This window comes from Symphalangus syndactylus, chromosome 13 (assembly GCF_028878055.3).
Source record: "Symphalangus syndactylus isolate Jambi chromosome 13, NHGRI_mSymSyn1-v2.1_pri, whole genome shotgun sequence".
Classification (NCBI taxonomy): domain Eukaryota; kingdom Metazoa; phylum Chordata; class Mammalia; order Primates; family Hylobatidae; genus Symphalangus; species Symphalangus syndactylus.
Genome location: NC_072435.2, coordinates 65,410,110 through 65,437,773, shown reverse-complemented (window position 1 = coordinate 65,437,773; position 27,664 = coordinate 65,410,110). Strand labels below are relative to the sequence as shown.

At 38.4% G+C, this 27,664-nt stretch overlaps 1 long non-coding RNA gene across 1 annotated transcript; it reads left to right on the top strand.

Annotated features, from left to right (window-relative positions):
• Positions 1-43: 43 nt before the first annotated feature.
• LOC129460480 (uncharacterized) lies at positions 44-27,664 on the top strand. The gene is made up of 3 exons (XR_008650237.2): positions 44-151; positions 20,973-21,024; positions 27,643-27,664. It is a non-coding gene; the product is annotated as an uncharacterized lncRNA (long non-coding RNA).

Genomic DNA, 27,664 nt, shown 5'->3' with positions numbered 1-27,664 from the left:
ATTCAGTCAACACCCTGAACACGCTTGAAAGAGGATCCCAAACTCCACGTGAGAACCACAGCATGGATGACATCTTGATTTCAACTTTGCAAGACCATGAAAGAGAATCCAGGTGCTTTGTGCGCAGACTTCTAGCCTGGAGAACTGTGAGGTAATAAATGGATGTTTTTAGTTCCTAAGTGTGTAATAATTTGTTATGTAGCATTAGAAAACTAGTACATATACCCTCAGTATGAAGAAAAAGAAGAATGGCCTAATGTTAAATTCTTTTTAGTAGGTTTGTTTTTCATCATCATATGGGCATAACAAATCTCAAACTTTTGCATGTATTGTATATTTTAATAAATGAGTAAATGGATTGATGTTGGAAGCCAAAGCTCTAGTTGTAGAAGAAGAGAGGTACAAGAATGGATTGGGGAAAGGCAAAGGACAACACTTTGGGGCTAAAAGGTGTAGAAGATTTTACTATAAACTCGTAGTTTCTAAAATATATACATTAAAGCTGAGATTTCCAACATATGCAAAATACAAAACATCTAATATATTTCTGCTTGTTGAAAAAGCTTAGAAGCAATGCTATCCCAACAGTGATGAACATATTTAGCACCAAGATCTTGATTTCTAAATACCATTACCTTCCAAAAGGAGCCAGGGCTCCATGAAGAAATGGCCAATTCTGGGGTTGGCACAGAGAAGGTATAAGATAAACCTAGAGCATCTCATTGTGCCATAAATTAAGAAAACACTAAAAACAGTTGACAGGGCATGTCAAGAAGACACAGGAGTCACCTTAAGCATCAAAATAGGCCTGATGTGATGGCTCACGCCTGTAATCCCAGCACTTTGGGAAGCTGCGGTGGGCAGATCACCTGAGATCAGGAGTTTGAGACAAGCCTGGCTAACATGGTGAAATCCCGTCTCTACTAAAAATACAAAATTAGCCGGGTGTCATGGCACGTGCCAGTAAACATGGGAGGCTGAGGCATGGGAACCACTTGAACCTGGGAGGCAAAGGTTGCAGTAAGCCGAGATCGCACCACTGCCATCCAACCTGGACAACAACAAGACTCCATCTCAAAATAAATAAATAAATAAAGACACTAATAGATTATAATCCGTTGAAAAAATAAGAATCTATGAGTTCAAACTGAAGAGAGACAGAAAGAGAAAGAGAGAGAAAGAAAGAGAGAGACAGAATAGATAAGGGAAAGAGAAAGATCTTTATTACAGTTAAAGGCTAACTGTAATAAATATAGAAAGAATGATGAAGTTAGAAAAATCACAGTTTGCAAATATAGGAGTAAAAAGTGATCCAGGCAAACATCAATGGATCCTAAATCTAAGCATAAACGTTTGATGATAAACAGGATACTTAACAGCATTTCAAAATATCTCACTGCAAATGATTTAACTTCATAAGAAAGTAAATATGGTAGAAAAACTAGACAACTCTTCAACCAAATAATCAAAATTAATGTCAGTAATAATGGAAATTTTCCCAAGAATATACCATCACTAATGTGATATTTCAGCCAAAAATGCATAATCTGAATTTGATCATGAGGAAACATTGGATAAAAACAAATTGAATAACATTCAGTAAAATAATTTACTGTATTCTTCAGATATATTATGTTGTAACAAAGAAAGGCTGAAGAACTCTTCCAGATTAAAAATTCTAGAGAGACATGTTGCTAAATGTTACAGACTGGACTAATGACTCAGGGGTTGGAAGTGGGGGTGGGGAACCTGCTATAAGGGACATTATTGAGAAAATTGACAACATTGAAACATGGACTGTGAAGTATTGTACCAATGTTAAATTTCCTGAATTTGATAACTGTATTGTGGTTATATAAGAAAATGTTTGCGGTCTTAGAAAAGGCACAATGAATATTAAGGGGTGACGAGGCATGATAAATGCAACCTATTCTCAAACGGTTCTGGTGGGAAAAAAAACGTATTTTACACACCCAGAATAATAAAGACAAAAGGTTAAAAAATTTAAATGTGGATAAATGGTTTATGGGTGTTCTGTGTACTACTGCTACTTTTCTAAAAGTTAAACATTGCTTCAAAAAACATAAGGTTTTTCTCACACTAGAAATTCTTTTTATATGCCATTTATATTGTTTACAAAATATTCCACCTTATATATGAATCATAACTTATAGACTATTTTGTGATTTACAGTTTATTTTTAACTTTTAATATTAAAAATATTAATACTACTGTGATGAATATCCCGTCTGCATCTCAGATTATGTCTTTGGCATAGATTCCTAGAAACTGAATAACTGGGACAAAGGGTTAAAACTTTTTAAAGATTATTGACATATATTGCCAAAAGCTTTTGGAAAGCTTGAATAAGTTTGTTCAGTTATTCATTCATTCATTCATACCAATTTACAGTGTTTTGTGAGCCCCCAATACAGAAAATAACTTTTCTTCACATTTTCTAAATGTGTAGGCAAACTGATCATATTTTTGTTATTATATACATTATAGTAGAATCGAACATTTTTATATGCTTACTTGCCATTACTTTTCATTCCCACTTTTGTTTTAGGTTCAAGGGGTACATGTGCAGGTTTGTTACATGAGTAACTTGTGTATCATGGGGGTTTGGTATACAGATAATTTTGTCACCCAGGTAATCAGCATAATACCCAGTAGGTAGTTTTTTCAATCCTCACCCCTCTCCCACCCTCCACCCTCAAGTAGGCCCTGGTGTCTATTGTTATCTTCTTTGTGTTCACGTGTACTCAATATTTAGCTCCCACTTGTAACTGGGAACATGTGGTATTTGGTTTTATGTCCCTGCATTAATTCGCTTAGGATAATGACCTCCAGCTCCATCCGTGTTACAGCAAAGGACATGATTTTGTTCTTTTTTAAATGGCTGTGTAGTATTCCATGGTGTATATATACCACACTTTCTTTATCCAGTCCACTGTTGATGGACATCTAGGTTGATTCCATGTCTTTGCTACTGTGAATAGGGCTGCAATGAACGTACAAATGCATGTGTCTTTATAGTAGAATGATTTATATTCCTTTGGGTATATACCCAATAATGAGATTGCTGGGTCAAATGGTAATTCTGTTTTAAGTTCTTTGAGAAATCACCACACTGCTTTCCACAGCAACTGAACTAATTTACATTCCCACCAGCTGTGCATAATCATTCACTTTTCTTCACAACCTCACCAACATCTCTTCTTTTTGACTTTTTAATAAGAGCCATTTTGACTGGTGTGAGATGGTATCTCATTGTGGTTTTGATTTGCATTTACCTAATGATTAGTGATATTGAGCATTTTTTCATATGCTTCTTGGCCATGTGTGTGTCTTCTTTTGAGAAGTATCTGCTCATGTCCTTTGCCCATTTTTTAACGGGGTTGTTTGTTCTTTGCTTGCTGATTTAAGTTCCTTATAGATTCTGGATATTAGACTTCTGTCGGATGCATAGTTTGCAAAGATTTTCCCCCATTTTGTAGGCTGTTTACTCTGTTGATAGTTTCTTTTGTTGTGCAGAAGCTGTTTAATTTAATTAAGTCCCACTTGTTAATTTTTGTTGTTGTTGTTGCAATTGCTTTTGGAGTCTTCCTTATGAAGTTTATGCCAAGGCCTATGTCCAGAATGGTATCTCCTAGGTTTTCTTCTAGGGTTTTGATAGTTTTAGGTTTTCCATTTAGGTCTTTAATCAATCTTGGGTTGATTTTTGTATGTGGTAAGAAGTAGGAGTCCAGTTTCAATCTTCTGTGTATGGCTATCCAGTTAACCCAGCACCATTTATTGACTAAGAAGTCGTTTCCTTATTGCTTGTTATTGTTGGCTTTGTTGAAGATCAGATGGTTGTAGGCATTCAGCTTTATTTCTGAGTCTTCTATTCTGTTCCATTGCTCTGTGTTTGTTTTTGTACCACTATCATGCTGTTTTGGTTACTGTAGCCTTATAGCATAGTTTGAAGTCAGGTAATGTGATTCCTCTAGCTTTGTTCTTTTTTCCTAGGATTGCTTTGGCTATGCAGGCTCCTTTCTTGTTCCAAATGAATTTTAGAATCATATTTTCTAATTCTGTGAAAAATGTCACTGATACTTTGACAGGAAGAGCATTGAATGTGTAAATTGCTTTGCTCAGTATGACTATTTTAACAATATTGATTCTTCCTAACCATGAGCATGGAATGTTTTCCCATTTGTTTGTGTTGTCTCTGATTTCTTTTAGCAGCATTTTGCAATTCTCATCGTAGAGATCTTTTACCTGCCTGGTTAGCCGTATTTCTAGATACTTTATTCTTTTTATGGCTATTGTGAATGGGATTACATTCTTGATTTGGCTCTCATGTTGGACATTATTGGTGTATAGAAATTCTACTGATTTTTGTACATTGATTTCGTATTCTGAAACTTTGCTGAAGTTGTTTATCAGATCTAGGAGCTTTTGGGCAGACAGTTTGGGGTTTTCTGGGTATAGAATCATATTTTCTGTGAAAAGAGATAGTTTGACTGTTTCTTTTCCTATTTGGGTGCCTTTTATTTCTTTCTTTTACCTGATTGCTCTGGCTCGGACTTTCAATACTACATTGAATAGGAGTGGTGAAAGTGGGCATCCATGTCTTGTTCTGGTTCTCAAAGGGAATCCTTCCAGCTTTTTTTCTGTTTGGTATGATGTTGGCTGTGGGTTTTTTATAAATGGATCTTCTTATTTTGAGATATGTTCCTTCAATGCTTAGTTTGTTGAGATTTTTAACATGAAGCGATGTTGAATTTTATGGAAATCCTTTTCTGTGTTTATTGAGAAGATCATGTTGTTTTTGTTTTCAGTTCTACTTGTGTGATGAATCACATTTACTGATGCATATGTTGAACTAACCTTACATCATAAGAATAAAGCCTACTTGATCATGGTGCATTAGCTTTAATGTGCTGCTGGATTCATTTTGCTAGTATTTTGTTGAAGATTTTTGCATCTGTGCTCATCAGGGGTATTGGCCTGAAGTGTTCTTTTTACATTGTGTCTCTGCAGGGTTTTGGTATCAGAATGATGCTGGCCTCATAGAATGAGTTAGGGAAGAGTCCCTCCTCCTTGATATTTTGGAATAGTTTCAGTAGGATTGGTACCAAGTCTTATTTATACATCTGGAAGAATTTAGCTGTGAATCCCTCTGGTCCAGAGATTTTTCTTTTTGTTTGTTTGTTTTTTAATTACTCATTCAATTTCAGAACTCATTATTAGTCTGTTCAGAGTTTTCATTTTTCCTGGCTTAATCTTTGGACGTTGTCTGTTTCCATGAATGTTTCCATTTCTTCTAGGTTTTCTAGTTTGTGTGCAGAGAGGTGTTCATAATAAAAACCTCAAAAACCTCTGAAGGTTGTGGCTGAGCGCAGTGGCTCATGCCTGTAATCCCAGCACTTTGGGAGGCCGAGGCGGGTGGATCACGAGGTCAGGAGATCGAGACCATCCTGGCTAACATGGTGAAACCCAGTCTCCACTAAAAATACAAAAATTTCTCCTGGTGTGGTGGCAGGCACCTGTAGCCCCAGCTACTCAGGAGGCTGAGGCAGGAGAATGGCGTGAATCCGGGAGGCAGACCTTGCAGTGAGCCGAGATCACAGCACTGCACTCCAGCCTGGGCGACAGAGTGAGACTCTGTCTCAGAAAACAACAACAACAACAACAACAAAAACAAACCTCTGAGGGTTGTTTGTATTTCTGTGGGGTCAGTGGTAACATCCCCTTTGTCATTTCTGATTATGTTTATTTGAATCGTCTCTTTTCTTCTTTATTAGTCTAGCTAGTGGTCCATTAATCTTATTTATTCTTTCAAATAAACTTTTGGTTTCGTTGATCTTTTGTGTGTTTTTTCTCATCTCCATTTCATTCAGTTCAGCTCTGATTTTAGTTATTTCTTTTCTTCTGCTAACTTTGGGGTTGGTTTGCTCTTGTTTTTCTAGTTCTTCTAGGTATGATGTTAGATTGTTTACTTGAGATTTTTCTAACTTTTTGATGTGGCTTACTAGCCATTTTTATTTGTTCTTATAATTTTCTTCCTACCTTGTCTGCCGATTTTTAGAGATATCATGAATTTTTTAACCAATAAACTAACATATTAATTTAAAAATAATTTAAAAGTCCACTGATTTTTAATTATTTCTTTATATAGAGGACATATTAATACTTTGCTGCATTTATTGCAAAAGAGGGTGAGTGGCCAACTGCTTGACTTCTAACTACACAACACCAGCCTTAACATGAAGGTTCAGCTGAGCAGAGAAGATGCTGACAGGCCACAGGAGTCTTATTCAGCAGGGCCAACTGACTGAAGGTTTAGATTATAGGAAAAGGAGAGCATTTAAACAAATATGAGGATTAGAGGAAAGCTTCCCTAGGAGGTGTGGTTCACAGGCTTAATTATTTCTATGGAAATAGGCAGTGACAGCAACCCTGGCATATAGGCTTGAAAATACACCATGACAGAGGGAAGAGAGCATGGCGAATTATGCACTGGTTTTATAGCTTCCACCCAGAAATGACACACGTCACCTCTGCTTGCATCTCTTTGACCAAGAAAGCTGCCCTCCAAAGAGGGTGGGAAAATGCAGTTGTATCATGTGCCTAGAAGGAGAAAGGAACCAGAATATTTGTCAATAGCCCTATCACTTCCATAAACACTATATTTATGAAAAGCCCACCTTTAAGTATGCAAAAAATCATTACTGGTTTTTTCACCTAATTTTTTCCCTGTTACAATAAAGAAATTCAATTTCTGAATTAATGTGGAAAGTTAGACACTAACAGGGATGGGAGGATGGTGAATCATAACATGGACACTTCAAACCGAAACCTGTGGCCATGTACTTTTCCTAAGGATATAAATTCTGAATAGAGTAGCTTGGAGACAGGCAGAGGGGAAGAGATGAAGTGTCTTCTCACCTTCATTCAGGCCAACAGTTCATCTGTTTCAGAAAGACACGTATTTATAGGTCATTAAAAATGTTTTCTAAATCCAGTTCCATCAATCTGTGATTTATATGTATATTAGATTTTGGCAAAAATTTGATTACCAGTCTTAGTTTTTAGTATTGTTGCGATTGTCTCATTTTTTCTGGATTTTGTCTAATTATTTTAATGGGGAATTGGTAAAAGTTGCATCAGAAGTCATTTGAAAATTTTATTAGATTTTTTATGGTAGTGTTGTATAAAATCCCTGAGGGATTTGAATGTCATTTACATTCTTCATTTTTGGTAATTTTTTCTCTGGATAAAGTGTTTACCTCCTTTGATTTTGATTGCAAAATATAATTTTTAAAATGACTAAAAACTATTAAGTATAAAATTTAGAATCTCCAAGCTAAACATTACAGAGAAAGTTTTGGTTCTCATCATTAATGTATTGGTTTGCTAAGGCTCCCATAACAAAGTACTGCAAACTGGGTGACTTAAACAACGGAAATTTATTGTCTCACAGTTCTGGAGACTGGAAGTCCAAAATCAAGCTGTCAGCAAGACTTATTCTTTCTGAGGGCTTATTCTCTCTTTCAGAGAGCATCTGTTCCATATGTCTCACCTAGCTTCTGATGGTTTGCTGGCAATCTTGGGCATTTTTGGCTTGTAGAAGTATCACCCTAACCTCTACATCTCTCTTCACATTGTGTTCTCCCTGTGTGTATGTCTGTGTCTGGATTTCCCATTTCATAAAGGCACAAGACATATTGAGTTACTGGCCCAACCTTTTCCAGTATAAACCAATCTTAACTAATTTTTACATTTGCCGAAACTCTATTTCCAAGTAAGGCTGCATTCTGAGGTACTGAGTGTGAGGACTTGAACAAGTAAATTTAACTCATAACATTTACTATATAGTAGACAAATCTCAAGAATAAGCATACAGCCCCCCAACACTCACCTTGTACCCACAAACTTATGGTCAACCTTCTAATGTAAAGGTAATTGGAAAGGACAAATAGGAGGCAGGGGTAAGAAGGAGAAAGAACTTTCACTGAACTCTTGTAATGAGTCAGTTAATATTTAAGCCTTTGAAGCATATTGTGTCAAGGAGATAGGCACAAATAATAAAAACTGAGATTCATAGTGATTAAGTTACTTTCCAAGAATCAATTAGAAACTGGATTCTGATGTAGACATGCCTGACCACAAAGCCCAGACACTTTCCTTTAGGCACTCTCTTTGCTGCTCTGCAAAGACAAATTATTAATAATTATGATACTGATAGTAATAATAACAATAATTCATAGAAATGTTTTATTGAAGCAATTTCTTCTTCTAGCAAAAACAACAGAGCAAAAAACAACAAACAGATTAAAGCAATCCATGATATTTCTGACTCAAAGCTTCAATTCTGCCTAAACATTCACAGCAGGACTTTCCTTCCTGCAGTTGAATAGAAGTTAATTTCTAAAAGATAAAGGGAAAAAAGAAACAGCAGAACATAATTTAAACATTTATGCATGTTAGAAATTAAAAATCTATCATTTTTACATTTGATTTTGAAACCTTTAGCCTGATGATCAAGACAATATCGCCATGAGACTTTTATAACAGCAGTAGCTAATAGTTATTGTGGCCTCCTATGTGTCAAGCACCATGCCAAATGCTTGTCCTGTATTAACTCACTTAAACCTCACAACGATCCTGTGAGTTCAGGGTAGCATTATCTCCATTTTACAGATAATGAAGCAGAGAAACATAGCCCACCCCCAAAGACTGGCTCTTGAATACTAAGCCCAGCCATTTCTCACTGGATAGAAAACTTAAACCACCAAAGGAGAGTTCTGTGTGACCAAAATTATGTTTTGTAGTCAACTTTTTCAAGTGGAGGAATTGTACTGGTTAGCACAAGGGATTTAGAGTCAGATGGACCTGAATTTGAATCATGGATCTACCCCTGATTAACTACATGACCTCAGGCAAGTTGTTTAGCCTTTTTGGGCCTTATGTATCACCTTAAAAATTAGGGTAAAATGATACTTATCCCAAGGGTTGTTATGAAAGTTAAATGCAAAGCACAATCGCAAGTGTATAGAAAAATTGCTATAAAACTTATTATTATAAAACAGATATAAGATTCTTTTGAATTATATTCAGATACATTTCCATGACTTATATAAATCTTGTTACCTGGCATCTTTTCATCTTATAAAGAAAGAGGGGTCTGGCATGCTGGCCCACATCTACAATCCCAGCACTTTGGCCAAGGCAAGAAGACTACCTGAGGTCAGGAGTTTGAGATCAGCCTGGCCAACATAGTGAAAATCTGTCTCTACTGAAAAATACAAAAATTAGCCAGGTGTGATGGTGTGCGCCTTTAGTCCCAGCTATTCAGGAGGCTGAGGAGAATCGCTTGAACCAGGGAGGTGGAGGTTGCAGTGAGCTGAGATCACACCACTGCACTACAGTCTGGACGACTGAGAGACTCCATCTAAAAACATAATAATAATAAATAAAGAAGGAGGTTCAAGTGCTTTGGGAGAAGGATAGCTACCTGGTAGGACAAGAAGATAGTTGCTTAACTTTTTGTTTGAGGTTGAAGTAAGACAATAAGCTCAAAAGCCAAGTTTTTCTAAGAAAGAAATTTCCTTTAGCTTCTATTAGCATGAAGAGAATTAGGTCTGAATGTTTACAATGTCAGTTTCTTCCTTTGAGTAGGGAAGACACTCTTCTGAAACTCTCTTGGCTGATTTTCTGTCTATGCTACAGTGAGGACATTACATAGAGCAAGTAGGGGTTAGAGGAGCCAAAGGAGATTAAAGAAGTCAGATAGCAGAATCCTTATAGTAGCCCTTTCTCCTCAAGATTGGGAGCACCAGGAAGCACCTCCAGAGAGCAGGTTGAAGGAAGCACTTTTAGAAACATCCAGAGAGGTAGGAAATACCCCAGAACATCAGGGCTAATGGTCAGCTTCCCTGGCCTGGGCACAAAATGCGGAAGCTGCAGGCCTCTGGGAAAAGCCTAGTTTGGGGCTAATTGCTACATCCCCATGGCATGAAAGCAAGGGCATGGTGGTAGGAGAAGGCCAAGTCAATCATTCTTAGCAGTGCTCCTGGTCTCCTGGAGCTCATAGGTGGCTGAAGCCATGTGGAAAAGCAAGCAGAGGCACTGCAAAGACCAGAGGGCAGCAGAAGCCTAGGGTTAGAGCAAAGAGCAAAGACTCCCACCCTAGAAACTCATAGTAGAAAACACAGATCCCATAATTAGTGCTGGTGTGTCTCCTCACAACCTGTGACCATTCTGGCTACATCTTAGTGACCATTGGGCCACAAAGCAATACAAATCAGCAACTGCATAGCAGAGATTGTCAACGATCTGACAACTGTCTTTCCCCATAGCTAAAGGTAAGCCTGTAGAGCTTCTCTTCCCTTCAGGAGCAGGGAAAAAGAGTAGAACTCTTTCCCAGTAGAAAAAGAGTAGAAAGACAGAAAATTTACCTGAGGCATCTAGGCAGAAATTGTAGAGATCATAGATCAGACTGACATTATTGGATTATGTCAAAATACAGTGTATTTTCTCCTGCTACTTGATGGGTTGGGTTTCCTGGGGTAGAACAGAGGAGAAATAGGAAATAATGACGTAGAGTTCTTTTGCACATCTTACCTCATGTAAAGGCCTGTGTGGAGTAATTAGAAATAAATGTGTAACATGTATTTACACCTAGGGCTGGTTATAATCCTGGCTACAATTAAAACACAAAGTTGTCTTGAGAGCAGGACCACAGAACAATGAGAAAGATTAAGGGGTTAAGATTGTCATATAGAAATGCAGAGAGACAGAAACAGTGACTGCAGTTTCTGGCATTCCGAATAGGCTTTTTGAATATGCAATAAGATAACAGACTTGGAAGTCAGACTTCTTTGAGAAAGAAAAAGATTTCTGAAATTTAACACCAATTTCATTATATCAAGAGACAGACTTGTCAATCAGATCAGAGAATTTTGCTCTATGTCCAGGATGAAGAAGGGAAAAGAGATAAAGCGAAACTGAAAGGCTACTCCCTTCTGACGTGAGGAATTTAGAGAATACTAAGAAAGAGTTTCTGTTCTACCCCAGGAAACCCAACCCATCAAGTAGCAGGAGAAAATACACTGTATTTTGACATAATCCAATAATGTCAGTCTGATCTATGATCTCTACAATTTCTGCCTAGATGCCTCAGGTAAATTTTCTGTCTTTCTACTCTTTTTCTACTGGGAAAGAGTGCTACTCTTTTTCCCTGCTCCTGAAGGGAAGAGAAGCTCTACAGGCTTACCTTTAGCTACGGGGAAAGACAGTTGTCAGATCCTTGACAATCTCTGCTATGCAGTTGCTGATTTGGATTGCTTTGTGGCCCAATGGTCACTAAGATGTAGCCAGAATGGTCACAGGTTGTGAGGAGACACACCAGCACTAATTATGGGATCTGTGTTTTCTACTATGAGTTTCTAGGGTGGGAGTCTTTGCTCTTTGCTCTAACCCTAGAGATAGAAATCAAGGAGGTGAGAGGCCAGGATCCCTGTCCTGTCCTCCTTCAATGACAGGCTCTGAGAAGAGGTTAAGGATTGCTTTTAAAAGTACCCAAATGGGAATAGGAGAACAAGAGCATTGGGAATAGTGCCATACATCCTTTGAACACAGGAAGACTTTGTCTTCCAAAGAAGAGTGTTTGGAAACAGCCTTCAAAGTTAGCTCCTCACAATGTGTAGGGATGGTATGAAGGCAGTGGCAGGAGACAGGTGAATTGATGAGTTTTGTGAGTTGGCTTTTTGAGACAGAGTTTGGGGTGTAATACCTGTGAAAAAAAGAGGGAGGAAGCAGGACTGGTCAGGGGGTGAAGTTGAACTGTGATACAACCCAAAAAAGCCTCAGCTAACCCGAAGAGAAATTCGGGAGTAAGAATGACCCATCAGTATTGTGTTGCAATCTGTTGAATTGGCCAAGCCTTTATACCCCACCTTACTCAGTTACCAGATAAGGGTTTACCTGCCACTGTTCCAGCCACTGTACATCTGAGGCCATGAGGTCAGAGCCCTACATAGATTTGGGGACCCCCATCTTGACGCATAAACCCTACCTATACTACTTCCCAACCCTAGACATCATCTTGGAGAGAAGCAAAAAAGAGCACTGAAACATTTAGCACTTACGTGAGTTACTGTGCAGAGACTGAACTCCCTAAATAGATTTTAAATGATTGGACCAGACCAAGGTTCCACACTTAGCCTAAAACTTGGTTTTTAATTTTCTGTTATCCAGCAGGCTAAGGAAATATCAGGGAGAGAACATCAATTAAGAGGTACTCAAGGAAACTACATCTGCTTTGCACATTTGTATGGAGTACGAGGGACATTTTGCACTTGCTACATTACCAAAGAGAAACATGTACCAAAAGTTAATTTAACAAGAATTCCAGACTCAGAGGACAAAAATGAGATTGAAGGAGGGGTCAAGATTCTGCTTCCTGAGAATATTCATTATGCAATTGCTAGGTTTGGTTGCTGAACAGTGTAATTTTTCATTCTAGTTAACTTCCTTCGAGAAGTTCTGAAATACTAGGACCTTACTTGTTCTCACTGGCCATAAGAATTACATGTTAAGCAAAGCCCAAGATTTAGTAACGTACAAATCATTCTGGCTTCCCGCTACTGTGAGAAATTACACTCAGCAAAAAAAAAAAAACAAAAATAAACAATGGTTATAATTGATCTAGTTCCCTGTGAATAATACAAACACCAAAGTCTCTGGCAGTCAGAGATAGAAGAAAATTAAATTCACATAAAGCTCTTCATCAGCTTAGTTTGGCTAGATATGAAATTCTGGGTTGAAAATTCTTTTCTTTAAGAATGTTGAATATTGGCCCCCACTCTCTTCTGGCTTGTAGAGTTTCTGCCGACAGATTAGCTGTTAGTCTGATAGGCTTCCCTTTGTGGGTAACCCGACCTTTCTCTCTGGCTGCCCTTAACATTTTCTCCTTCATTTCAACTTTGGCGAATCTGATAATTATGTGTCTTGGAGTTGCTCTTCTCGAGGAGTATCTTTGTAGCATTCTCTGTATTTCCTAAATTTGAGTGTTGGCCTTCCTTTCTAGGGTGGGGAAGTTCTCCTGGATAATATCCTGCAGAGTGTTTTCCAACTTGGTTCCATTCTCCTCATCACTTTCAGGTTTGCCAATCAGACGTAGATTTGGTCTTTTCACATAGTCCCATATTTCTTAGAGGCTTTGTTCATTTCTTTTTATTCTTTTTCTCTAAACTTCTCTTCTCACTTCATTTCATTCATTTGATCTTCAATCACTGATACCCTTTCTTCCAGCTGATCGAATCGGCTACTGAAGCTTGTAGGGACATGGATGAAGCTGGAAATCATCATTCTCAGCAATCTATCACAAGGACAAAAAGCCAGACACCGCATGTTCTCACCCATAGTTGGGAATTGAACAATGAGAACACTTGGACACAGGAAGTGGGAACATCATACACCAGGGCCTGTTGTGCAGTAGGGGGAGGGGGGAGGGAGAGCATTAGGAGATATACCTAATGTAAATGACAAATTAATGGGTGCAGTACACCAACATGGCACATGTATACATATGTAACAAACCTGTACATTGTGCACATGTACCCTAGAACTTAAAGTATAATAAAAAATGTATATAAAAAAATCATCAGCAGCAAGTAAAAACCAAAAGCAACACAATTGTAACTGTGAGATCAAAGAATAGTGAGATGTGAGAGGCAGGCCATCTACTGTCAGCAGCCCCAGGCTCCCCTCAGAATTGATGGACAGAACTTCACATGAGAGAATCCTGAACTGCCCTGGGCTATGCCAGCCCTTTGAGAGGGAAGTGACAGATGACAAGGTCAAAGCCTGGGAGAACTGAGAACCTAATTCAGTTTAAACTTACCCAGGCCCTTCTCTCTATTTAAAAGGATCATGTTCACCATGGCCACAAAAGTCTAACTCTGGAATAAGTTGTAGCTCCATTTCTGAAACAAATTTTTTTGACAATAGAATGGAACTTAGAGGATTCATTGTGCAATATTATCATATGTGCTCACAAGTACATAGCTTTCCAAGCTGCTTAAATTGTCTGCCAATGAGCTCCCTTTTTTCATCCCCCAGGGCTTCATCAAGTTGCACATATGATTGATTTTATAATAATAATAATAACATTTATTGAGCATTTGTTACATGTCAGGCACTGTACTAAGTGATCTTCAGTCTTTTTTTTTCTTTTAATCCCTTCTTTCGTGAAACAAGCATCATTACTATGTTATCTTGAAGAATATGAGAGCTTAAGCAACTTTTCCAAAGTCACACATTTAGGATATAACTGAGTGAAAACTCAGACAGGATTCCCAAGTGAGGAAAAACTCCCAAAGAGGGCAAAACTGGCCTAATTTTGTTTATAGAATTCTGTGGTATTGCCTTAGCTTGGGTTACTCAGAAAACAGAGCCTGAGACAATGAGCTTATGGTATAATACTTCTACTCTATTAGGAGATGCAATTCCAGGTATGAGAAACCAAGGGGAGAGAAGGAGGAAAGGGGAAGCCAATATGAGATCACATAATCAAGTTTGAAGCTACTGAGACTTACTGAAAACATTCACAGGATCGTCCAGCAAGAAGTCACATAAACTGCATCTCAAAAAAGTCCATCTAGAGGGAGAAAAGGGGAAGAACTTATGTACCAGCTGACTTTTTAAAATCAAAAATTTACCTCGTGGGATACTAACTCCCTGTGCTTCAGGGTTTCACATGTATAGGGCATAAGCAGCTTCTTTGGCTTCCGTATCTTAGCACTAACACCTCCCTAGGGTGGGAGGTGAGAGGCGTATGGTGCAGCTTGAGGTGAGACACTATCAGGATATACGTATGTAAAGCCACTGGGAGCCAATATAGAACTGATGTTGTTAGTGGTATTGAAACAGGAAATGGGTGAGGCTGAGGCCTCAGAGGTGTCAGACATGAGTCCTTCTTTTCTGCAGGACAGAAAGGAGCCACACAGTTCTAGAATGTTACAAGTAGTTGGGATGCCTATTAAAGGCTAAGATGCAGAAGCTTAGCTTGCAGTCCTACATAGGCACTGGAGTAAGTTCTCATGCCCTAGTCCAGAAAGCAGAGTCCTCAGGCACTTTGGACAAGCAGCAATTACAAAGCACAAAAAGGGGAGAAATATGAAAATGTTCACTTAGTCATTCATTCTTCCAAGAAAGTCAACCAGGAGGTTCAACCAGTTCTTAGAGGTTCCCAGGAAATACACCCTCTTTCCTGGAGCAGGAGGTGTAACCACCTCCGGTGTGGTTTCATCTGGGTTAAGATCATTGAACTGTATACAATGGCACAGAGTGCCATTGCATAGCTCCCTGACCTAGAGTGTGATAGAGCATCTTGCTCCTATACAATGACATCAGAAAGCAAAATCCCCTCTGTTTTGGATTCACGAGACAGTTTAAAATTAAAATACAGTTAAAATTAAAATTCAGGGCTTCAGTTAAAATTAGTAATAAAAGCCCTTGGTGGGTAACTCACCATAGGCCTGCAAATAATCTCTGTCATTCTAAAGAAAGTGGACTCTGATAAGGAAGGTACTTCTGATTGCTAGAGTGTAGGTCATCTGACTATAGCCTAGCTACAAAGGCAGCTGGAAAATTAGCTGTCATTTTCAACTAATACAGTGGGTGTCAATCTCTGCCTCATAAAGTCGAAAAATTACCCAAACACAGGAAGAGGGTTCAGATTCTAGGTGGTCAAAAAGAATGTCAGATGTCCATTTTTGACCCCACATCCTTTCATGCTAACTAATTTATTGCCTGATACCAGTGTTTTTCTTGTAGCGAGGCCCCTGATATCTACTGCTAGATTTCCTTGACAGCAAGGTCAAAAGAACAGTCATGCCAGATATAACCTCGGAGGTCTACCCAGCACACCTTGCCTGGCCTTTCTTGGTTTGTTTTGTTCAACAGTTGCCCAAGCCCAGAATCTGGTACTCTGCATGACCAATCAGCAAATAAACCTGCCACCTGGAATCTGAGCTTTGGAACTACTACTATAAACAGCCATATACATATCATAACCCAATGCCCCATAGAGTGTAATGCTGACTTTATTATAATGTGGGACACATGGATTATACCCCTCGCTCTCACATTAACCTGCTGTATGGCTTTGTGGAAGTGACTTAGCCACTTTGTATTCGGTTTCCGATTTTGTAAAAAAAAAAAAATTTTTTTTAAAGAAAGAAGAAAAAAGCCATTGGATTCAGCACAGGGGAAAGAAACCACTAATGCATGGAGTGCTAATAATATACAAGGAGGTTTACTTTCAGTTATTGCAGCAAACCTGCAAGACAGGTGCTCTATCCTCATCTTGCTGATGAAGGAACTGAGACAGAGGGGTCATGTTTTCCCAAAAGTCATAGAGTTAACAAGTTGCCGAGGCCAGGGTTTGAGCCAGTTTCAGCCAGCCTCAAAGCCCTTGATCTTTCCATGTTTCTTTTTTGAAAACAAACGTTGAATTACACAAACGGCAAGAGTATATTATCTGTAAAAAAAATTTAAATGTTTCTGAAAGGCTAATGTCTCCTTGGAATACTACCTTACCCCCTTGCCCCAACAAACCTTCTCAAGTGACAATAAATAGCCATTTATAATTTTAGTGTATATACTTCAAGTTTTTCTATGTGTCTATATACATGTAACCTAGAAAGCATATATAAGCACATATAGAAGTAATATAATATTACTTATACGAGTGTGTATATTTTTGTAAGAAAATAATGTCATTTTGAAGATATCTTTATGCAGCCTGCTTTTCATTTGACAATAGGTTTTGGAGCTCTAGCTATGTCAGTACACAGTGAGCAATCTCATTCCTTTTAGCTGGTGCATAGTATTTCGTAGCATAGAAATATAAGTTTATTTAACTATTCCCCTCCTGATGGATACTCAATTTGTTTGCTCTTAGCACATATTTCTATTCCAACATTGTGCTTTTTCTTCAGCTTCCAGAGATTAGTTCTGTAACCTCTTTTAGCTCAAAAATTCTATGGCATGAAGGAAATGAAGCATGATTAAGTCTGAAGACATAATAATTCACTCTAGATAACTCATTTATTAAACAGTGATATAGCACCAAACTGTGAAATATACATCACCATTAAAAACACAGTGCCAAATAAACAAAACAAAAAGATCCAAACAGGTTCAGGCAGACAAACGTCTCTCTGGTAACAAGATTCTAGTTTGTGTTCACTTAAGTATGGGACTCAAAGCTCTGTGTGGATATTCTTGATTACAGCAATTTATTTGTTTTATAATAGTTGAGATTTAACATGGCACCATGCAATGTGCTGATACTACATATATTATTTAACCCTAATGATAATCCTTTAGAGCAGATTATTATCTTTTGTATTGCTAAAGCAACTAGGGCTTAGAGAGGCCAAGAAATTTTGACCAAGATTACAAACTAGTGGCAAGACCAAGTTTCAAACTCATGTTGCCTGACTCCAAAAGTCCCTCTTCTTTCCACTGTCTGTCATCAATCCTTTTAACCTGGGTTAGTTCAGAAGGACCTGATGATAAAGAACAAATTCTCACCTGATGCAAAACCTCTCAACATCTGCTCATTTTTTCAGTTCATTTTTCACTCCCTTCCCTGTCCTGAACCTGGCCCTAAATTACTTATAATTCACCAATAACACATTGCTATGAACTTTTGCAAGCACTGTTTGCTTTTGCTGGAACATTATTCTATTGTCTGTCTGGGCAATCCATACTTATCTTTCTGCGCAAGCATCGTTTTCTCCAGAAAGCCTTTGCTGTACCATCCCCACCCTCACACCTGCCCAAAATTGGGTTAGGGATCTTCCATATTTTCCCATAGTGCTTTGTGTTACTTTCCCTAAAGCATTAGACATAATAAATTGTAAATATTTGTTACTTTCTTGTTTCCCTATACTACACAATGAGCTCCCTGAAAACAGGAGCCACGGCTTATCTGTAATGCATCTCTAGCCCTAGCATAGTGTCTAACACACAGTAGCCACTTGATAAATGTTTCATGAATAAATGAATCTTAGACTAATGGCAAAAATGAACCTGGAAGTAGACTCTTTAGCTCCATACATGGTGATTGCTCAAGACGGTCACCTCAGTCACGCCGTTGCCAACCTGTTGCCCTCCAAACTCCTCACTTCCCGAGATTGCAGGAATTGTTCTCTGTATAATAAGAAGACTGTGGCACATGTGGGAAATTTTGGAGACAAAGTCTCTAAAGACAAAACAGTCGCCGTTTATGTGGAGATTTATTTTATCTACGAAAGATGGGGCATTTCTTTATCCCACATGAAGCAGATAGGTTAAAATGCTAAGAAAGAAAAGGGAGCTGAATTTTACTGAGAAAAAAATAAATTGATGGTAGGAGAAAAATAATGAAGGTCTCCTATGAAATGTCAAGGCAAATTTATCATTCAGTAGATTTAAAGAACAAAAATCAAAAGATCCAAACCAGAATGTGTGAAGCATAAAGAGATTTTGCAGATGATAAATTGCTCTATTGTATACATTTTTCTCTTTTCAGTTACAGATTATTTGATGAAAAGAATTCATTTATTCCAAGTTTGCCAACATAGTTTCTGTTTTAACAGTTCAAGGAATGTATCAATTTTTCCCTAATGGTCTTTGAAGCCTCAAGATATAGAAATTTGGTATTCTAGGTAATGTCTAAAAAGTGTTCATGGAACTGAAACATCCAACTTGTGTTTACTAAATATTAGGAAGAAAAAAACAGCATTAGAAAGAAATTAACATGTATTTCAGAATGAGCTGACATCTCTCACTGATTATCCAATTATGGTACCATTATTAAAAATAAAAGATTGTAATAATTATAGTTACTATTTACTGAGCGCTAAGCACTCATTGTATGCTAGGCACTGTGCTAGATTCTGACAATGCAGTAGAAAGCAAAACAGATATTCCTAGCCCCTGGATAGGTAGACATGAAACAGATAATTAGAAGATATGTATATAATTATAAAGGTTAGTAAGAAGAGAGGATTTTAAAGAAAGAATGACAGAGGAGATCTATTTTACATAGGTAGTCAAGGAAAGTCTTTTTGAGGAAGTAATATTTAAACTGGGACTTGAAGAATGATAAGAGGTGAATAGTGGTGGGAAAATAATTATAGAAAGAGGACATGGAATATATGAATATCCTGACAATGGAAAGAGCTGGCATTTTCAAGGAACTGAAGGGAAGGCTGACTTATCAGCTGTTTTCCTTTTGGCACCCAGATCCTGTCCTGCCCATCCCTGCCCCTGGTAGGTTGGTATGATAGGGGCCTGACTCAACCTGCAGGAGTGAGATGGCTTTGCTATGTTTGGCCAATAGAAAGGACTGGTAGGAGATCAGAAGGTGGGTAAAAGGAAGAAGCTAGAAGATTCCTTCCAGTTTTCATTCTGGGTAAGGAGCGCCTCTCCAGCATTGGTGTTCTCTCCTCTGCGGCTTTAGAGATTTTCGGCTTTGGAGAGAACATGGTGCTAACCCCCTTCTTTATTTTGATCTTAGGATAATTGGCTGGGACAAGATCCTTATTGTTTAATGACACCTCTGTGTATCACAGGGGTGTGATTGTGGTTACAATTCACCTGGTCTATTTCTTTCTAAAAGATAATAAATTGATAAGAAAACAGAGAAGCTAACAAAACACTCACACATAAAAGCCCCATCCTTTTATTTTCTCCCTAACAGAGAAATATTTTTGTAAAAACTCTGTGACCCATTTCTGGAACAGCTTGCAAAACGATAAAAGTTTTGGTCAGGGCAGCCAAAGTTTTTAACAGTGACTCACATGATCAGAAATCCACATGGATGCAGCTGCCTGAATTTTTGTGTGTGTGTGGTGAATGATAGTTAATGGAGAAGTCTACCCCAGGCATAGGAAAGTTGCACATGATATACAGTGAGTTGAGTGTATGATACTTATATATTTATAGTAATAGCTACCGTTAACTAGGCAGTAATTCTATCCCAGCTTCTGTACTAAATACTTGACATATAATATTAAATCATCATGGTAGATTAATATTACCTTCAGCAATATTAGCATTATTGTCTCCATTCTATAGAGAAGCAACTGAGGTTTGAGATATTATGAAACTTATTGAAGATCAAAGAGATGGTAAATTGATACAAACTCACATCTGGCTGACTTTAAAATCCACGACACAATACTACACTATAGTGTCTTCTCTTTGTCAGTAATCTCATAATAGCTCAGTTTCACGGTGGAATTAAATATTACAAAACTATGGTTTGAATTATATTCAGCTTTAAGTATCTTTAGTATTTCAGCCAAGACTGCTAATATGTGACTGATGGCAATGAGGTAGGAGCAAGAAGGCTGTTAGATCCTATCGGTGTCTGCATTTATTGGGGAAATGAAATAAATCTTCGATTTTTTGAAATGTTGCTTTTTAAATACAAATTCTAGATGCATTGCACTGGCCTCCCAGTCAGTGGTGGAGGCCGATGATGCATCCTCTTTCAGTTACATGATCAATGTATCAATGTATTCTTTATCTCAGAAAGCAGGCATGAGTGTATCTGGTGCTAACTCCAACTAACTACAGTGTTTTTCTTGAGTGCTGTGCAAAAAATCTTCTGGGTAGGGGGTGAGTCAGCAGAAAAGAGTGCTTTGATGTTTTCCATGACGCTGGGAGTACAATGGGTACATGAGGAGCTTTATGCTTGCCATCCCTGCCTTAGCAACCCATTGCTGATATCGCAAAAAATGCTTTGAGTTTCTCTCTTCTACTGGACTTTCCAGGACAATTCCTAAAACCCTTACAGGTTAATTAAGGGTTAAAGGCTTAAGTCATTATAATACATCATACCGAATGTATGGTTAAAAAATAATAATAATAATAACAAAATCTTATTTTCTTTTTGTTCTTGACATATAAAATAGGAAGAAGAAACCAGGGGACTTTGATCATGTCTGCTGATGGAACATACACAGGGTGAGTGGCCTGACACCACACACACTAGACCTGGAATGATATTTATCCATAGACGCTTACAGAGGCAGGAAGAGGAGCTGGTGGACAGTTCCTCCTTTGCCTATCGCTCTCTGGGACAGCGCAAAATGATCTAGCAGAGTGTTCAGTCCAAGCTCTGTGGATTAATAAGCTGCATGTTTAGGGGAGTGCCAGCACGTCCTCTGGTATGGTGAGGACCTGGGTCCCAGCCTTGTTGGACTTCCCTTCTTCTGCCATCTCAGCATTCCCGGTCTGGGCTTCCTCCCAGTCACAGATCCTCCCTGCTGTGAACAGGCGCTCAGACACAGGTGTTGCAGTTTGAGGTGTATGATACATGGGACCTTGGCCTTCAGCCCTGTTCCTCCACCCCAGTGTTCTCCCAAGATGTTTGCCAAATAGTCCCGCCCTGCAGGAAGCCAACTCTCACTCTGGGAGGACTGCCAGGGGTTAGTATGAGACAAATTAACCTTTACTTCTCACTGCAGTGTAACCTTAAAGACCTATGAGGACCAGCTGAAATTGAGAGTATCTTGTCAAAATGTGTTTGGCTATGTCTTTGCCAACACATTTGTCTTGGCCTATTGCATTTGTATTGTTAGCCCACTGATCAAAAATATCAATCAAAAATCTTCATTTCATAGCTCAGATCATTCTTTCAAACCCATCTTGTGTATTAATTCTTGGTAATATCTTTATGTGCAAATATGATTTGTCCAATAGCCTTATCTTTCATTCACTTTAAATTCCATTCCTTCAAGGATTTTGTCCCTTATCCTCCCTTGGCCACCCATTCCTATCACCACGTTGTAATCTTATTTCTTAGGATCAATAATTGCTACTCCTTCATTATCTCCATTTCACTGTCTCATCTATTGCCTTTTCCCTGTAATGTTCAACTTCAATAAGTCTTTGACCTTATCTGGACTTCTAGTCCATTGATCATAGTACCTTTCCCTTTTCCCTCACCTCCCTTTCAGTTCTCTTCTTTTCCAGTTTAAAATCTGTGACAAACACTATCATCATTTCTGTGTATGGACTCTTGATTCCTTTGTCTTTCTTTCACTTTGTATTAACTTGGCAAAATACAACCCTGTTTAAATCTAACTCTCCGCCTCCTCTGCACAGTATCTGGCTGAAAGAAAGCACAGTTCTCACCGACGAGTCCTACTTTAAATTTGTGACTATAAATATCAAATGGCCTGACTGCTGCCTGGAAATCTCACTGTACTTCTCTGGTCCATTTACCGTTCGATTTTCCTAAACAAATATTTTCCACCTTCTCCTCTCCCCTCAAACCCTCAGCAAAACTTTTTCTCCTACCTTGTTCTCAGACAATTTCCGTCCTTCTCTCCTTCCTTCCTTCCTTCCTTCCTTCCTTGCTTCCTTCCTTCCTTCCTTCCTTCCTTCCTTCCTTCCTTCCTTCCTTCCTTCCTTCTCCCTTAAGAAAACTGAAGCACTCAGAAGAGCAGTTCTTCAGACCTTCACTACACCTGTCCCCCACAGCAACATCTGCACCTCTATACACTGCTTTCCTGCCTCTTACTAGAGATGACAATCCATGCACCTATCTAAGGCCCATACCTCCCCGTATGTATTGAACCCAGTCCTTTTACACATATGCAAAGACATCACTCAGTAATTTTTTTTTTTTTTTTTGAGACTGAGTCTCACTCTGTCGCCCAGGCTGGAGTGCAGTGGCACTATCTAGGATCACTGCAAGCTCCGCCTTCCGGGTTCACGCCATTCTCCTGCCTCAGCCTCCTGAATAGCTGGGACTACAGGCGCCCGCCACTACGCCCGGCTAATTTTTTGTATTTTTAGTAGAGACGGCTTTTCACCCTGTTGGCCAGGATGGTCTCAATCTCCTGACCTCGTGATCTGCCCGCCTCGCCTCCCAAAGTGCTGGGATTACAGGAGTGAGCCACCATGCCTGGCCAATCACTCAGTAATTTTTTTCTCCTTCTCCTAAAGCATTATTATTTTTTTCCTTAATGGACTACTCCCATAAGCCCCTAAACATTGTGTTATTTCTCTCATTAGAAACAAACTGGGCAGGTGCAGTGGCTCACACCTGTAATCCCAGCACTTTGGGAGGCCAAGGCAGGCCGATGATTTGAGTCAGGAGTTCGAGATGAGCCTGACCAACATAGTGAAACCTCATCTCTATTAAAAAAAAAAAAAATAGCTGGGCGTGGTGGCACATGCCTGTAGTCCCAGCTACTAGGGAGGCTGAGGAAGGAGAATCGCTGGAACTGGGGAGGCAGAGGTTGCAGTGAGCTGAGATTGCACCACTGCACTCCAGCCTGGGCAACAGAGTGAGACTTTGTCTCAAAAACAAAACAAAACAACAACAACAAAATTTTTTAGTTCCAGTTCTTCCTGCAGCTACTGTTTCATTTCTTTGTAATTTTCAGCAACAAAATTCCTCAAAAGTGTTGCCTATACTTGCTCTCCGCAGCTCGTCTTCTCCACTTCTGTCTTGAATCATCCACGGTAGTCAGGCTTTTGCCCCTGTAATTCCACTGAAACTGCTCTTATCAACTTCACGAATAACTTTTACATCACTAAATTCAGGGGTTAATTCTCAGGAGCATTCGGTATGGTTGTCCTCACTCTTCTCCCTGATAGACCTCCTTCCTAGCTATTTTTTTTTTCTTTTTAGTAGAGACAGGGTTTCACCATGTTCTCCAGGCTGGTCTCGAATTCCTGACCTCAGGTGATCCACTCACCTCGGCCTCCCAAAGAGCTGGGATTACAGGCATGAGTCACCACTGTGCCTGGCCCAAAAATCAGTCTTTAAAATTTTTATTTCTATATTGTAAATTTCATTAGGTCAGTGATTTTTGTCTCTTTTATGCACTGATATATCCCTGGTACTCATAGACCTGAGACATGGTAGACACTCAATATAAGTTTGTCAATTAAATTAATATAGTGTAAAAATTAACGGCCCAGATCTGTAGTCATTGCCTGGGTTTGAATCCTGGCTTCACTACTTATTGGATATGTTACCACATCTCTGAGTTAATTTCCCTAGCCTCGGTGTTCCTTTTCATCAGTAAACTGCTGTTACAATAGTATCTATCTCATCAAGTTATGAAGATTATATAAGATAAATAACCCATAACAAGGACTTAGTGGAGTACCAGATGCATAGGAGATTCTTGATATATTTTTATCCTTACTATTATTTCTCTGCCTAATTGTTCTTAGTAATAATACAAAAAAAATAGTAATGATACCAAACTGCTCCTCCAAATACCAGGAATATTTATAGAGTTTCAACTGTTGCTTTGAGATAGAGATTTTTAAAATATGTTATGTAATATTTTATATGTATATATGTTATATTATGAAGACTTGATTGAGAATATGTACAAGATTTAGTCAAATACCTTCCAAAATCTATTGAAAAATGAGTCATGTCATTTCTCTTTTAGCCATTTAATAGAGTAAATTATATCAATTATATCCATATAGTTTTTAATATTGAAAAATTATGTTACTCAAGCATTAGGAAACCAAATGGCATTTTTAGGATTAAAGACTTTTTAAAATATGCTGATCACAAAAACACATTTTTTATACACTTCCTTTTAAAAACAATCAGTAAGTTCTCACAATACGTAATCCTTGAACTGACCTAATCTGGGAGATTTCAGTGCTCTGAAGCTGATTCACAGTTTATCCATTTGAAAAATGTGAAGCTATCCCAAAATTCCTCTGAAAGAGGAGCTTTCTAGAAGCAGAGCTTTGGACTTTCTGCATTTCAACCACCAGAGCACTGGCTATAGAGCGGATTCTTTGTCCCAAGTGTTTCATAAATCGTTCTCTTGTTGTACAGGCCTTTCCTCTTTAGCAGTTTTACCTCCTGTTTCATTTTGTCCACTTTCCAACTCAAGCTGCCAGTGCCAGCCCACCTGTTTTATGAAAACATTAGTGCTAAAGGAATTAACATTTATTGTATACAGAGACTATTAAAATTTCTTCTTATTTATTTGTGTTCTGGCTGCTAAAAGAAACAACTCAAAGAGCCACATTTTCACTAACAAATTTGTGAATTTATTAATATGAATTTTCTCATAGAAACATAAAAATTAAATCATGTTATTGGACTTTTAATAAATTACTTTTCTCAAAAAGTAAATTACATGAAATTAAGGATATCTCAGGAAATTTCTAATCCTTTAAGTTTAAAATGTGCTTTTTCAATTCATTTCTCATTTTATCTCTATGTATAAACTGGCCTTTTATATTTTTGACTACATTTATTTTTTATTCTGTGAATATAAATACTTCCCACTGTCCTTGGATTTAGGATGGCAAGGATTATTCTTTTTTCCCATAGATTCCCTTATATTTATGAGTTTTTTTACCTGGATACAGTGGATGTCTGATCTCTCTTTGTGTATACTTTCCTGGTTCTTTAAATGTGCATTCCGGGAACCAAGACTCCCCCATATTGCTGAAGCCAGAGTTCTAAACCTGTTAGGCAATAACTCTGAGGACTAGCATATTATTTCACCAGAACCTCACAACCTGTAACTCTTACTCCCTAACTGCTAGGGGCATTGTCTGAAACTGACAGTGTTTTCTCCTCACTGGCATCTCTAGCTAATCTAAGGCTACACTCCAGAAACCAGCAATAACAGCTGGGAGGTTTATTGGCTTGTATATCTGCTTTGGAAGTGTTCTCTGGCGCCACATATCTGGGCCAGTTATTTTCAAACATTTATTAATGTGTTAAGGCAGTGTCAGACTATCTTCATATATAATCTTACATGGTAGCCCCAAAAGTAAACTAGATAAAAAGGTTATTGCTCTGGTTGATGCAGGGATGGGGACTGGAGACCTGGCTGCTCAGTGCACCACATCCCCTGCTTCTTTGCCTGAAACAGCACTCAGAGCCTTGTTGGAAGCTTTAGTGCGAAGGTCTCAAGAGAGTAGAGTCACAAACGCTAGACCTCAGGTTAAATGATTCTGTTAATGTATTTGTTTGGTCTGCACAGTGTCGCTTATTGCTGCATTTTTTCCCCAGCATTTTTATCTTCAAAAGAACCACACTTCTCTCTTTCAGCTGCTTAACTTGATATTTACCTTCATACTTATATACATTGTGTTCATTACTGTTTTGGATTTGTTGGTGTTAGACACACTCTATCAACTTCCTGCCATGGAAGATGAAGAGTAGGCTCTCTTCCTTCTCCTTCCCAAATATCCTCCTCCTATCTTCACAGCATAACTATATGAAAACATTATTTATTTAACCAATATTTAGTGTTTCCCTTATTTTGATAATGTAAATATTACACACTTCTGAGTCAAGTAGTACATCAGTTTTAGTACAACTTTTAATTTTTTTAAGTTAATAATTGTCATAAATTCATACTTTTTGGTACCTTCATTTTTTCTATACATTCGAGTATCTTTTACATACTTGAATATATAATGTTTCAAACAGTCAAACATGTCAAAAAATACCAGTTCCATTCAAGTTCTTCCTTCTTCTGCCTGTCTGGACTATCTGCTCTTTAGGTCTGCTGCTCAGCTAATGTCACAAGCCTTGTATTCCTCCATTTGTGATTACTGTGTTCCTACATGCCAAGTTTTCTTCTTTCTTAGTTTATTTCCTCTTTTTTCTGGAGCACATACTCTGATCAGCCTCCTGCAAAATGATGCATGGAAGGTAAATATTGAATGTTTGCTGTCTGCAAATGACTTGTTTTACCCTCACACCCGATTGAATATAGAATTCTAGATTGGAAATAATTTTCTTCAGTGGCTTCAAGACATTGTTCTGCTGTCTTCTAGTTTTATCTTTTCATAAGGATGCATATTGCTGTGTGTCTTTTTACAGTTCTTGCACTGGATGTTCAGCTGGCCCTTTCAATCTGGAAACTCGAGTTACTTCAGTCCTGGGAAATGTTCTTATAGTCTATACTGTATTTTTGCAGCAAGACATTTAAAGAATTAATTGATTTTTAAAAAAGAATTAGTTGAGCCGGCCGGGTGCGGTGGCTCATGCCTGTAATCCCAGCACTTTAGGAGGCTGAGGCTGGTGGATCACGAGGTCAGGAGATCGAGACCATCCTGGCTAACACGGTGAAACGCTGTCTCTACTAAAAATACAAAAAATTAGCTGGGCATGGTGGCGGGTGCCTGTAGTCCCAGCTACTCGGAAGGCTGAGGCAGGAGAATGGTGTGAACCTGGGAGGCAGAGCTTGCAGTGAGCCGAGATTGTGCCACTGCACTCCAGCCTGGGAGACAGAGCCAGATTCTGTCCCCCCGCCAAAAAAAAAAAAAAGAATTAGTTGAATGCTGCAGAAGAACACAGACTGAAGACAAGTTAGAGGACTGATTACATTTTATAGTAACAACGATTATGAATAGGTAGAATCAGCAAATTAAAATATTAATACATTTCCTGAAGTGGTCCAAACTTCAAATATTTTGAATATTTAATTTTTGAAAAGAATCCACCTGTAGAATTATACACTATGCTATTAGGAGTTAACCAACTCTCTCCTGGCCTAATTTTTCCTTGTGCAAAATGTCTGCTAAAGTAATTATACTGGCCTCTCTTTTTACTTGCTCTCTTAGGAGAAAAATTGATTATGTGATT